The following is a 13,491-nucleotide window of genomic DNA, read 5'->3' as shown; positions in this document are numbered from 1 at the left end:
CACAGAGAAACCCTGTCTCAGGAGGCAAGGGGTGGGGACACACACACACACACACACACACACACACACACACACACACACACAAACTCACAAAAACAAGAGTTATAAGTTGGAACAGAAATAAAGTAGGGAAGTAACTCTGGATAATATAAAGAACATTTTCTAGTCAACTGTTCCCTCTCTGCCACCATGAAGATTTGGGATGGAGAACCAGGTATCCTAAGGATATCTTTACAAATGTTAGTGGCCTTCAGAGAGGCCATGTGAACACACATTTGCTTCTGAGGAGAGTCCGTATAACATACACATGACTAACTACTGCCAACAGACTGAGCTGGACTTCAGGGACATGGTTTTAAATCACTGTCCCCAATTCATTCAGGAGATGGTCTCTATTTCCCCTTCCCAGTGAGGTCCATTAGTACCCCTTAGACACTCCTTGTTACCTAGCCTCTCTGGGTCTGTGGATGGTAGCATGATTATCCTTTACAGTTAATATCTACACATTGGTGAGTGCATACCATGTTTATCTTTCTTGGTCTGGGTTGCCTCACTCATGATTTTTTCTAGTTCCATCCATTTGCCTTCAAATTTCCTGGTGTCCTGTTTTTAACAGCTGAGTAGTACTCCATTGTGCAAATGTGCCACATTTTCTTTATCCAGTCCTTGGCTGAGGGACATCTGGGTTGTTTCCAGGTTCTGATTGTTACAAATAAAGCTGCTATGAACATAGTTGAGCAAGTGTCCTTGTGGTATGCTTAAGCATCCTTTGGGTATGTGCCCAAGAGTGGTATAGCTGGGTCTTGAGGTAAATTGACACCCAGTTTTCTGAGAAACCGCCACACTGACTTCCAAAGTAGCTGTACAAGTTTGCACTCCCACCAGCAGTGGATGAGTGTTCCCCTTGCTCCACATCCTTTGTGCTTTGACCTTAGCCATTCTGACAGAATGTCAGAGTCATTTTGATTTGCAGGTCTCCCATAAGTATCAACAAAACATGGTATATCGAGTTGCAGTAAGACTAAGTACCTCCCCATGTATTGAGGCTGGGCAAGGTGACTCAGGATGGGAAGTAGGGTCCCAAAAGCCAGTAAAAGAGTCAGAGACATTTCTCTGATGGCTAAGGATGTTGAATATCTCCTTAAGTGTTTCTTGGCCATTTGAAATTCTTCTGTTGAGGATTCTCTGTTTAGATCTATACCCTGTAGTTGGAAGGTTTCTCAGATCCCCCACAGACCTGAAGCCACTTATAAAATAATCACTCAGAGACTTAATATTATTTATAACTGCTTGGCCATTAGCTCAGACTCATTACTGACTATCTCCTACACAGGGAGGTACTTAGTCTTACTGCAACTCGATATGTCATGTTTTGTTGATACTTAGGAGACCTGCCCTTTCCTAAACAGAAACAGGAAGAGTGGATTGGGAGGTGGGAACAGGGTGGGGTGGCAGGAGGGGATGGGAGGAGAGGAGGAAGGGAAAACTATGGTTTGATGTAAAATAAATACATTTATTTAAAAAAAAAATCACTGTCTCGTCAGGACAGTGGTGGCACATGTATTTAATCCCAGCACTTGGGAGGCAGAGGCAGGTGGATCTCTGAGTTCAAGGCTAGTTTGGTCTACAGGGGGAGTTCCAGGACAGCTAGGGCTACACAGAAAATCCCTGTCTCAAAAAATCAAAATAAAATAAAATAACAAAATATAATCACTGTCTCTAGGGGCTGGAGAGGTAACTCGGTGGTTAAGAGCACCAAGGTTGTGGGTTCAATATCCAGAAGATGGTTCCAGTCTCAGAGGATCCAACACCCACTTCTGACTTCTGTGGACACTAGGCATGCGTATGGTACACAGACATAGATGAAGGTAAAACATCTATACACATAAAAACAGAATGGTAAATAAACACAAAGCAGTTAAAATCACTGGCTCCAAACTCACATAGGCAAATCCAGATTCGAATCCCAGCTCTGCAACTTTCAGTGAGGTTTTAGAAATATACTAAGTCCTTCTAAGTCCTGGTTTCCTAATCTCTAAAATGGACCCATAATAACCTGCCTCTCAGTGTTGAAGGGAGTAAAAAGCCATGTGAGGAAGTACTTAGTAGGTGCTCAGCAAATAGGCCTTATTATTCCAGTGTGACTTCCTTTTAGGGCACAGACTCCAGGGCAGTGTGGCAGTTACTGTTCATTGTCAACTTGACAGAATCTAAAATCCTCTGGACATGGGCCTCTGAGCATGCCGGTGGGGTTTGGTTTGGTCTGGTTGGCTGGTTTGGACTACTTTAATTGATGTGGGAAGACTCTGTTGTGGGTGGGTACCATTCCTTCGGCAGGACTCTGGGCAGCAGCATGCACTCTTCCCTCTCTGCTCCCTGACGATGGATGTGATGTGAGCAGCTGCATCCGGCTCCTGCTGTCCTTGACTTCCCTGCCATGACTGACTGTACCTTTAACTGTGGGTGAAAACAAAGCCTTTCTTCCATAAATTGCTTTTGTCTGAGTATCTTATCAGTGTCCTAGTTAGGGTTGCCGTGAAGAGACACCATGACCACGGCAACTCTTAGAAGGAAAACATTTAATTGAGGTGGCTCATTTACAGTTTCAGTCCATTATCATCATGGCGGGGAGTGTGGTAGCATGTAGGCAGATGGGGTGCTGGAGGAATAGCTGAGAGTCCTACATCTTGCAGGCAACAGGAAGTCGACTGACACACTGGTGGTATCCTGAGCATAGGAAACCTCAAAGCCCACCCCCACAGTAACACACTTCCTCCAACAAGGCCACACCCACTCCAACAAAGCCACACCTCCTAATAGTGCTGCTTCCTATGAGATTATGGGGGCCAATTACATTCAAACTATCACACTCAGAAACAAGAGAAGAAACTAAGAAAATGAGGATGGAGTTTTCTCTCACTGCGAAAGGAACCTGACCAAGGACACACTGTAAGTCACTGGTACATGTATTAGTTACTTTTCTGTTGCTGTGATAAAAACACCATGACTATTGCAACTTATAGAAAGAAGAATTTATTTGGGGGGGGGCGCTATGGTCCCAGAAGACCCATGATAGCTTAGTAGAGTGGCAGGGCAGCAGCTGAGAGCTCACATCTCTAACCACAAACAAGAAGTGGAGAGAAATAACGGTGAATGGTGTGTGGCTTTTGAAAGCTCAAAGCCCACTCCTCCTGTAAGGCCACATCTCCTAAGCTTCCCCCAAACAGCACCAAGAACTGGGGACCCAGTATTCAAATGCTGAGACTCACGGGAGACATCTCATTCAAGCCACCACAGTACATCTGATACTGGAAGGCTGGACATTTTTAAAAATTCATTCTTTGAGAATTTCATACATATATATGGTTTGTTTGATCATATCAGTCCCCGTCCTTCTCCGACTCTGAAAACATATTTTATTTTTTAAAGATGTATTTGTTTATGTACTTTATGTATATAAGTGTTTTGTCTGCATGTACATCTCCACATCAGAAGAGAGCATCAGATCCCATAATAGACAGTTGTGAGCCAGCATGTGAATGCTGGGGATTGAAACTCAGAACATCTGGAAGAGCAGCCAGTGCACTTAACCACTGAACCATCTCTTCAGCTCCAGAAAGCATATTTTAAACAAATGAAATCTCAAATCTATGCAAACCTGAGCCTCATCTGAGTATGAAAGAGACTGCGTTCATCTGGCTAATGGAAGGGACTCCTGAACTTGAGCCTGAGGCCTCCTGTCCCATGGTGTGGGCTGCCTGAGGCTTGGCCTCTACTCAGCTATTTTTCAATTCCCGCTGAAAGGCTTTGAAGAAGCAATGCACAAAAATACAAGGGAAAAGTACTTTTAATTTTCCCCAGAGTGCAGCACTTATGAGCAATGGCCTTCAACTCCCTGAGCCTGGTTTTCTCATCTGAAAAAAAATGGAGTTGAAGCATCATCGAGGTGCTGTGACCCTCACAGTGTCTGGAACAAGCATTACAAGCAATCCTCTTAAACACTGCCATCCTCGTAAAAACCCAAACAAGATCCTATGTGTGAAACAAACACCGTCAAGAAAGCACACTGGCAACCACACTTAAGAAACTCCCCTCCCAGGATGTGGGTATTGACTAGGGCAGAAACTTCTGAAGGCTTCCTGAGTCGACTTAGAGAAGAAACTGGTTAGCCCTGGGATCTGAGGGGAAGGAGAAAGAAGGTCAAGGAAAGAAAATGGAAACTGTGTAGCGACCAGCAAGGACGCCTTGCTCTCTGGAACCCTCAGAGATCCCATCAATTCTCTGGCCCGGGCATACTTGATAGGAGAAGTTTAGGGGAAGGAGGCAAGAGAGATAACTCTGACCTACAGCACCACATGATCTGAGATATGGCCAGCACCCAAAGCAGGGAATTAGAAACTGAGAATTATGATGTAAGTCCTTGAAGACTGACAGACATGGTGTGGAAGATTTGGGTTCTATAACTGGGAAAATGAAAAGAATTACAAACGGGTCTCAAAAGCCAGGGGATGGGATTGGTGAACTTCGGAAGGGGGTGGTAACAAAGGCCTTCCTGAAAAGATGATCTTTAACTTAAGGGCTAAATGAGATGAGAGGAATATCTGTGAGAGAACTGAGGGAAGAAAGCTTTCCTGGCAGAGGATGGAGCTAGTGCAAAGGCCCTGGGGCCGAAGTATTAACTTGGTACTTAGGAGTACAATGAGTAGGGTATGAAAAAGCAGCAGTGTGAGTACTGAGGATGGAGGAGGGAAGGTAGAGCTGTGTGAGTGAGAGGAAGGTGTGAGTAATTTATCTCCAGCACACTGGAAATCCACTGCTGTATCATCTGATACACACGTCTACGGCAGCACTGACTGCCATGCTGAGATGGACTGATGCAGACCCTGGAGACCAGTTAGGAGACTCCTGTAGCAATCCAGGCTACAGGGGATGGTGGCTTGGACCAAAGTGGGACAGATGATGTAAAAGGATGTGAGAAAATCAGGGAAATGGTTGAGGGGCACAACTGGAAACATACACTGAGAAAGACAGGTTTAAGACTAGGTGGGATTGGTGTCCTTTAGAGAAATGAGGGGAAGGCCCTTTAGGGGGTGGCCTTAGGAACTTTGCCTAGACAGTGTTAATTTGGAAATGCTTGCAAGCATGCAGCTATGTTGAGTAGAGAGTGGGGAGTGGACTACGTGAGTCTGCAGGGCCAGGAAAGAGTCAAGCTGGAACAAGAGAGTTTGGGAGCAAAGGGTGGGGTCATTGAAGAAGAATGTGTCCTAAGTAACAGACCCTGGAGCATCTAAACATGTCATGATGGAGAGCAGGATCAGCACAAGAATGGAGTGGGTGAGTGGCCAGGGAGACGGGAATATCAGGAGAATGTGGTGGTGTGGGAGCCAAGGGAGAGGTGGCCTGAGGCACAGAACCTTGGAGTCTCATGGACACTATGGAAGAAGAGAGACATGGTCACTGGAAGTGACTTGGAACTCACCAGTGACCTTGATGAGATGGTTCAGCAGTGTTGACAGAAGCCCAATCAAAGGGGTGGGAAGAGAATGGGGTTGTGGAAGCTGGGCCAGTGCTACAAACACTAAGATGTTCTTACAAAATGAAGCAAAACTTCAGCAAGAGCCAGAAGCAGACATGGGTTCAAAGGGGGATGTTTGGTATGGAATGTTGAGATAGACTGTTGCTACACAGCCCAGGCTGCCCTTGGTGATCCTCCTGCCTCACTCAGTGCTCCTTCTGAGTGCTGGAATTACAGGCTCATGGCATCACACCAGGCTCAGGGAGGATTTTAAAGGTGTAAGAATGTAGATCGTGCATGTACATTGATGTGTAAAGTACTCTGCCTCTCTAGGCTTCAGGGGCCTTGATGTAAAATGGAGCCTGAGACACTCTCAGTTGTGGGTTTATGGAGAATAGTACTGGTTCACACGTGTGAAGTGCCTAGTCCCATGCCCCACTCCCAGCAGATTCCATACTCCCAGGCACCCTCCCCAGAGAAAGCCTGCTTCTTAGCAGGTACTCACTGGTAAGGGAAGACAGAGGCTCAGGGTGGTTTATGTTCCCCACATTGTCTATAACAACAGAGAAGCTGGTGGAAAAGGAGTCATGTCATGAACAGCACACACCCTGGTGCTCTGAACACACTCTCAGAACTTGACCCTTCCTGACAGGAAGTCTTTGCCTTTGGACCCTAAACATGGGGTTTCTCTTGTGCACCACGGAGCACAGAAATTTTGAGTTGATAATTTTCTCAGTTCTTCTAAGGATAATGTGGGACCTGTCCTCATTCTTAAATGCACAGGAGAGAAGTGAACTCATTGCATTCAGGGCACAGCTCAAGGCAGCTGAACCCAGCTGCCCGGTTCCCTTGGTGGAGACAAACTGCTTCTTTTCATTTGACTGCTCCTATCCAAGCCCTAGGTATTTGGCAGGCTCACTAAGCATCTATCATGAGATTGAAAGCTTGGGGGTGGGGCATGGGGGTCATTGTTATGCTGACATTTGGGCTGCAAGCCAGGGGTCAGGGTCTAGATATGCCACCACACGATTTTGTCTTAGAGGACGGGAAGGATTTGGAGCTGATTTAGGACTAACTCAAACCTGGGGAAATTGGTGAGTTACTGCCACCCAGTGGTTAAAAGCCATGATGATTCGTTTCTTTTATTTATTTATTTATTTTTATTTATTTATTTATTTATTTATTTTTAGCTCTGCCACCTTTTACTAAAAGTATTTGTATATTTTGAGTATCAGTTATAGTAAGTTCACACTTTTATATTAAATTCTTGTCAATAAAATTCTAAACATTTTTAAAAAACGGATTAATTTCTATCACTTCTTTAACATCATTATTAAATATGAAATAGTACAGATGAAAAATAGTAATTGTTTACTTAGCATTCCTACTGTTGTCACAAAATCCTTAGGAATTCCAGGTTAATCTCAATCCCTATACCCTCCCCATTTGCTTCTATGTTTGAACTAAAATTTTGAATTTCAAGAGCCACACATAACGCTGTCAAAATACAATTGAAATCCAAACTCCTCCACGCAGTGATTTTCCTTATTTATCCTAACATGAATAACACTGAGTGTGAAAATTTGTTGATACGATCAGAAGAGTAACACAGTCAGGCTTCATCCACTCGTTTCTTTTTAAAGGGCTCGCAAACTCATGTTACAGAACACCAGTGTGTCTGTATGTCCGGTTACCCAGGCATCTCCTCTTACCCGCGCCTTCCTTCCTCTCCCTGCGTTCACTCCTTGTCGGGGAACTGAGGCTTTTGGTCTAAACTGAGGCCGTGGAGATTGAGCCTTGCTCTCATAGAGCTGAGCTTTGAGTGAGCAGAGAGACCATACACTGACCTATCAGCTTCCGTAAAACCTAATGAAGCTGAGTGGGAGTGATGGTGAAGATCGCAGAAGGACAGTTTTGTACCATCTGATAAGACCCTCCAAGGAAGGTAGCGCTAGTAGAGCCTCATTAAGGTTATGACTCACCAGTCACCCTTGGATTAGGTTTCCCAGCCCAGAGACCCAAGCACCTAAAATGCCTAACTGACCATTCCACGAGGAAAGGCAATAAATTCTGAGGAGCAGTTTTGAAAATATGACTGAGAAACTTGAAATACAGAAGCAGTTAGACTTTGGAGGGTCATTGAAAGTAGAAGTTAACAGCAGACATACACCAATTCCAGTGTGTGTGTGTGTGTGTGTGTGTGTGTGTGTGTGTGTGTGTGTGTGTGTGTGTGTGTGTCTTTGTTTTTAGTGTACCGGCAGAAGTGAAAATGATCTAAGAAGACACTTCTGTGAATGCTAACCTACTTTTAGTAAAATTTTAAAGGGACTAACTTTAAATAACAGTAATTTAAAGCCTGTTTCCTATTAATTTTGTCATGCTTTTGACATGAGGGATAACTAACACTAAATATCTTTTTTAAAGCCACATGGAGCCAGATGTGGTGGTGCATGCCTTTAATCCCAGCACTCAGGAGGCAGAGGCAGGCAGATCTCTGTGAGTTCGAAGCCACCCCAGTCTACAGAGTACAGAGTGAGTTCCAGGACAGCCAAGGCTGTTATACAGAGAAAACCTGTCTTGAAAAACAAAACAAAACAAAAAAGAGGCCATATGGAAACTCACTACTATAGAATCTTCCATATATATATGGAAGTGGAGATACCATATAATGGAGGAGATAATACCCCAACCAGGCATCACATGCTACCAAATAAAAACCCCAGAGTCAGGAATGGGTTTCATCTTTTTGAGAAGTTGGCCAAAGGGATCCCATAGATTACAGGCTAATGCCAATGTTATTGATTACCCTTTACAATAGTAAGGTGCCATTGCTGAGGACCCCACATATTTATGGCATAGAACATGGAGAGATCAAACTGGTACTCATCTGGAAGCTTCACCCCTCTGGCTAGCATTCATAGCTGAAAGGTGCTAGCCATGTTACTGGAGGAGAAACGTAATCATTGATCTTGTCCAACTACGAACCCTGCGAGCTATAATAACGACCTGCCTGCAAGAGATGCCGACTGGTGCAATAGGGTATAAAAGTTATGGAAGGGGCCAGCCACTTTTTACAGACTGGATTTTAGGCCAACTCCATGGGATGGAACCCATACCTGACACTGTTAATGAGGCTAAGAACCTGAGACTAGATGGTAGGTCATGGACTTACGGGAAAACCTATTACTACCCTTCTGTTAAATAAACAGAAATGAAATGAGTCCTAATGACAAATTGCTATACCCATCGATTAGTGAATCACTCAATTCTCATCAGAGAAGCTTCTTCTCACAGTAGATGGTAATTAGCATGGAGACCCACGTCTAGACAACATGCACACAGAGAAAAGACTGGAGTCGGCACACGACACACCACAACCAAGTTCTCAGCACAAAGGTTTATCTGCCCCAGAGGGACAGAGGGCAGAGAATAAGAGACAAAGATGGGAGACAGAGGGTGAGAGAGAAGGGAAAAGGAAGAAGGGGAGGGATGTTTGCCCTGGAGGGACAAAGGACTGCCTCTGGATAACAGATGTGGCTCACAGGAAAAATGACAGTTTATAAAGGGAAAAGGGGAAACCCCGTGTTAGGATGAGTTGGCTTGTTTTGATTGGGCATGTTAATTAGCCAAAAGGAGGCTTTTGATTGCTGGCTTCAATACTTCAATAGCTGGACCTTGGTGGTCATCCTCAGGAGGAGGAAGTGGCCAAATAAGAGAACAGACCTTGGTGGCTAGCGTTAGGAATGTGAGGGGGAGAAGGTAAAAGGCAAAACCCGTCAGTGTTGTGTTTGCCATGCTTGGACCTGCTAGAGCCCTTCAGACAAGAAGAGACTTCCGAGTGCTCAGCCTTCCACAGGATGTCTTTATCACACTCCTCCCCTCAAGGCTCAGGGTCCTATGGGAAAGAGGGAGCAGAAGGACTGGGAGAGCCAGAGGTGGGGGACCGCTTCAGGGAAACAGCATTTTCCAGACACGACAGAGTAGGAATTCACGAGGACCGTGACAGCATTCACAAGACCAGATGGAAATCCCAACACAGGGAAGGGAAAGTGGCCACGAAGTCCCACCCCTAGCCAAGAAATTACTCACAATTGATAGCTGCTGGGAGAGGGAAAGTCAGTTTTCCTCCGAGGAGTGACACTGGGTATACCAGCCACACTCCAGGGCAGGCCCCATGCTTGAGAGTATTTGTTCAATGGAAACCAGACTCTGTGGGAGATGAGGGAAGACCTGAGAGGGGCTGGGGGAGGGAAAAGAAGATGATCAAAATATATTGTATGAAACTCTCAAAGAATAAATAAAAACATTTTAAAAACAGAATAAAAAGACTTATTTTATGCATATGAGTACTTTGCTGTTAATCTCACTGGGTGAGAATAAGACCATTACCCTAATTTTGAGTCAAATTTGAAGCAAGCTTTAATTAAATATTGGCCAGGATGATGGCCAGGTCCATTCCTGGGTTCCCAGAAAATGGTGATGAGTCACATTTTGCAGAGGCTTAAAAAGACAAAACCACGAGGCCACCGTATTTTCCATCAGGTCCAATCAGGGGCAAGCATATATCCTGACGTACTTGCCTATGTACCTCCCTCCTACATTCAATCAGGGGCAAGCATACATCTTTCTGCCTGCATACCTCCAGCCTACATGTCATCAAACACATCCAGGGCAATTGAGTCAAAAAAAAAAAAAAAAATGTAGAGAACCGAAAACGTGGTTTGTTGTTGTCCATAAACAACGGCCTCCAGCACTCTAGGAAGTTACCTGTCCCTGGACAAGTGGGACTTACAGGTTAACTTTGGCCCTTACATTGCTTGCATGTATGTCTGTGTACCATGGAGGCCAGGAAAGGGCATTCTGTGGAACTGGAGTTTCAGATGGTTGTGAGCAGTGTGTGAGCTGTGAGATGCCACATGGGTGCTCTGAATCAACCCCAAGTCCTCTGGAAGAACAGTCAGTGCTATGGACCTCTGAGTCCTCTCCCCAGCCCCAAGCAAAGATAATCTAAAGATAGAGCTACAAGGTGAAGTCTTGTCTCAGTAAAATAATAATAATAAATAAGTAAGTAAAACCTGTCTGAAAGAGATACTTATATCCCTCGGTGCTAGTTTTTGTCAACTTGGCATAAACTAGAGGCACCTGGGAAGAAGGACCCTCAATTAAGAAATTGTCTCAGGAGGGCTGGAGAGATGGCTCAGAGGTTAAGAGCACTGACTGTTCTTTCTGAGGTCCTGAGTTCAATTCCCAGCAACCACGTGGTGGCTCACAACCATCTATAATGACATCTGGTGCTCTCTTCTGACCTGCAGGTATACACGCAGGCAGAACTTTGTATACATAATAAATAAATCCAAAAAAAAAAAAAAAAAAAAAAAGAAGAAGAAATACTATTTTTTGCCAGGCGGTGGTGGCACACGCCTTTAATCCCAGCACTCGGGAGGCAGAGCCGGGCGGATCTCTGTGAGTTTGAGGCCAGCCTGGTCTACCAAGTGAGTTCCAGGAAAGGCACAAAGCTATACAAAGAAACCCTGTCTCGAAAAAAAACAAAAAAAAAAAAAAAAAAAAAAAAAAAAAAAAAAAAAGGAAATTGTCTCAGACAGATTGGTTTATGGGCATGTCTGTAGTGCATTTTTTTTTTTTGATGGCTTGTTGATGCAGGAGGACCCATCTCACTGTGGTAGGCACCATCCCTAGACAGGTGGGCCTGGGTTATAAAAGGTTAACTGAGCAAGCCAGAGAAGAAACCAATTAGCAGCGGTCCTACATTGGTTTCTGCTTCAAGCTCCTGCCTCAGCTCCTGCCGGCTTCCCTACATAATGGACTATACCAAAAACTAAAATAAAACCTTTCCTTCCCAAGTTGCTTTTGCTCAGTGTGTTTATTTATGGCAACAAGGAAGCACACCAGAACACCCTCCCTTTGGCGATCAGATTACTGAAATAATGAACCTGAAGAACTGGAATATCCCCAGGCATCTGAGGCAGTGGGGAGAGAAAGCTGAAGATTGGTGCCACTGAGGAGCAATTTTCCTCCCGGTTCTGACAACTTGTCAGGCCACTTTGCAAGCCAAACAGGAGCCAAGGATAGGGTCATGATGGGGCAGACCGCACCTTGAGCAGGACTGCTTAGTTACAATATCTGTTGTCCTCTACTCAAATCTAAACCACACATCAGTACCCCGAAGAAGGAGTTGGGTCAGGCTGGTGGTGCATGTCTTTAATCCCAGCACTCAAGGAGGCAGACCCAAGCAGGTCTCTGAGTTCAGTGTCAGCCTGGTCTACAGAGCAAGTTCCAGGACAGGCAGGGCTACACAGAGAAACCCTATCAAAAAAAAAAAAAAAAAAAAAAAAAAGGACTTGAGAGGGGTTGTCACTAATCTCTTTCCACAGTGGCCACTTGAATAAATCTCCTTTCTCTGCTTTTCACTATGACTTGCCTCTTGACAACTTGTTAGGGTGGCCAGAACCCAGGCTTTGATCTTAAAAATCTCTAGTAACATGAGGTCAACTGAAGCTGCTATTGAGGATGGATATGGTTCATTAAAACCCAATAGAAACTATGTGGTATTTCTGGACAGTAGACCAAAGGAAGGAGCCTGGGCCATAGAGGGGAACCACAGAAGGGGAAAAAGCCAACAGAGGGGAATCCCAAGGTCTTTGCACAAATTCAGTCCAAGTTTCTGGCTGGCCCTTGAACCATACAAATTTGATTAGACTAAAAGCATTTGGCAGCTAGAGAACTAAACTAAGATCTGAGCTGCTATCCATGAGAGTTTGCAGTTTGAACCCAAGCTCATGGCCTGGTGAAACAAAGACAGAAAACTCACCAGAGCAGTATGGTAGAATCTAGAGTCAGAACAAAGTACTATTCATAGTGTCCAAGACACAAACACAAACTGACTCAACAGGAAATGAGATCCAACCTCAAGCAATAGAAGCCAGCTCTGAGGTGAATCAGATAATGGCATCAGCAGAGAAGGACTTTAAAACAGATACTGTAAAAAACAAAAATACAGCCAGTGAGATGGCTCACTGGATTGAGGCACTTGCCCCCAAGCCTAACAACCTGAGTTCGATCCCTAGAGCCCACACAGGGAAAGGAGAGAATCAGCTACCTGAAAACTGTTCTCTGACCTCCATATGCTGTTACATACAAATAAATAAGTAAATAAATAAATGTGAAAAGTCACCCACAGACCTTCCTGGGGGATTAAAAATGTAGATCAGATGCTTTGCTCATCCAAGAAACCAAATGCCATGTGACCTGCCATGCCAGATCAGGCTCTAGTCTCAGTGATCATGTGGAGTTAGTCACACACAGAAGTCAAAAAACACAGCCTAGGCAAGGGTGGAAGCCAGAGAGTGATATGCTGCTTTTGTACCCATCTCCCAGAAGACACTGCAGCCATATATCACACTAACCTCAGTTTGAATCCCAGCACCATCACTCAGACATAAACTCGGGACCCAGCAACTTCGAAACCTCAGTAGACAACAAGGATTCGCTTCACTGATGGCAGGTCGCATGGTCTAAACTGAACATGGCCAAATGGCTAAACTCTGTTATTTGTGCCTAAAAGAGCTCATATGATAAAGACTGCCCCCAAAACACCAACAAAGCTTGATTCTATTTACTCTAGAACAGGCTATTCACAGCAGCAGGTGTAAGTCACCAAAGCATAGAGTAACAAGGGGCTTTTATACAGTTTGGAATTTTGCTGAATATTTTGAGGGAATAAGAAGAAGCTGGAATTCATTTAATAACAGTTTCAGTTACCTTTATCCAGAAAGTAGAAGGAACTTGTCAAGGCTGGGGAAAATGGTAGGTAAGAAAACAGTAATCAGATAGGCATGGTGGCATACGTCCTCCACCAGGAAGCTGAGGCAGGCAGATCACGAGTTCAAAGCCTGAGATACCTAGCAAGATCCTGTCTCAAAAAAGAAACAGAAAAATAGCAGTCATTCAAAAGAGAT

This window comes from Peromyscus leucopus, chromosome 8b (assembly GCF_004664715.2).
Source record: "Peromyscus leucopus breed LL Stock chromosome 8b, UCI_PerLeu_2.1, whole genome shotgun sequence".
In the NCBI taxonomy this organism is placed as follows: Eukaryota; Metazoa; Chordata; class Mammalia; order Rodentia; family Cricetidae; genus Peromyscus; species Peromyscus leucopus.
The sequence above is the reverse complement of the archived record's forward strand: the minus strand, read 5'-3'. Positions refer to the sequence as shown.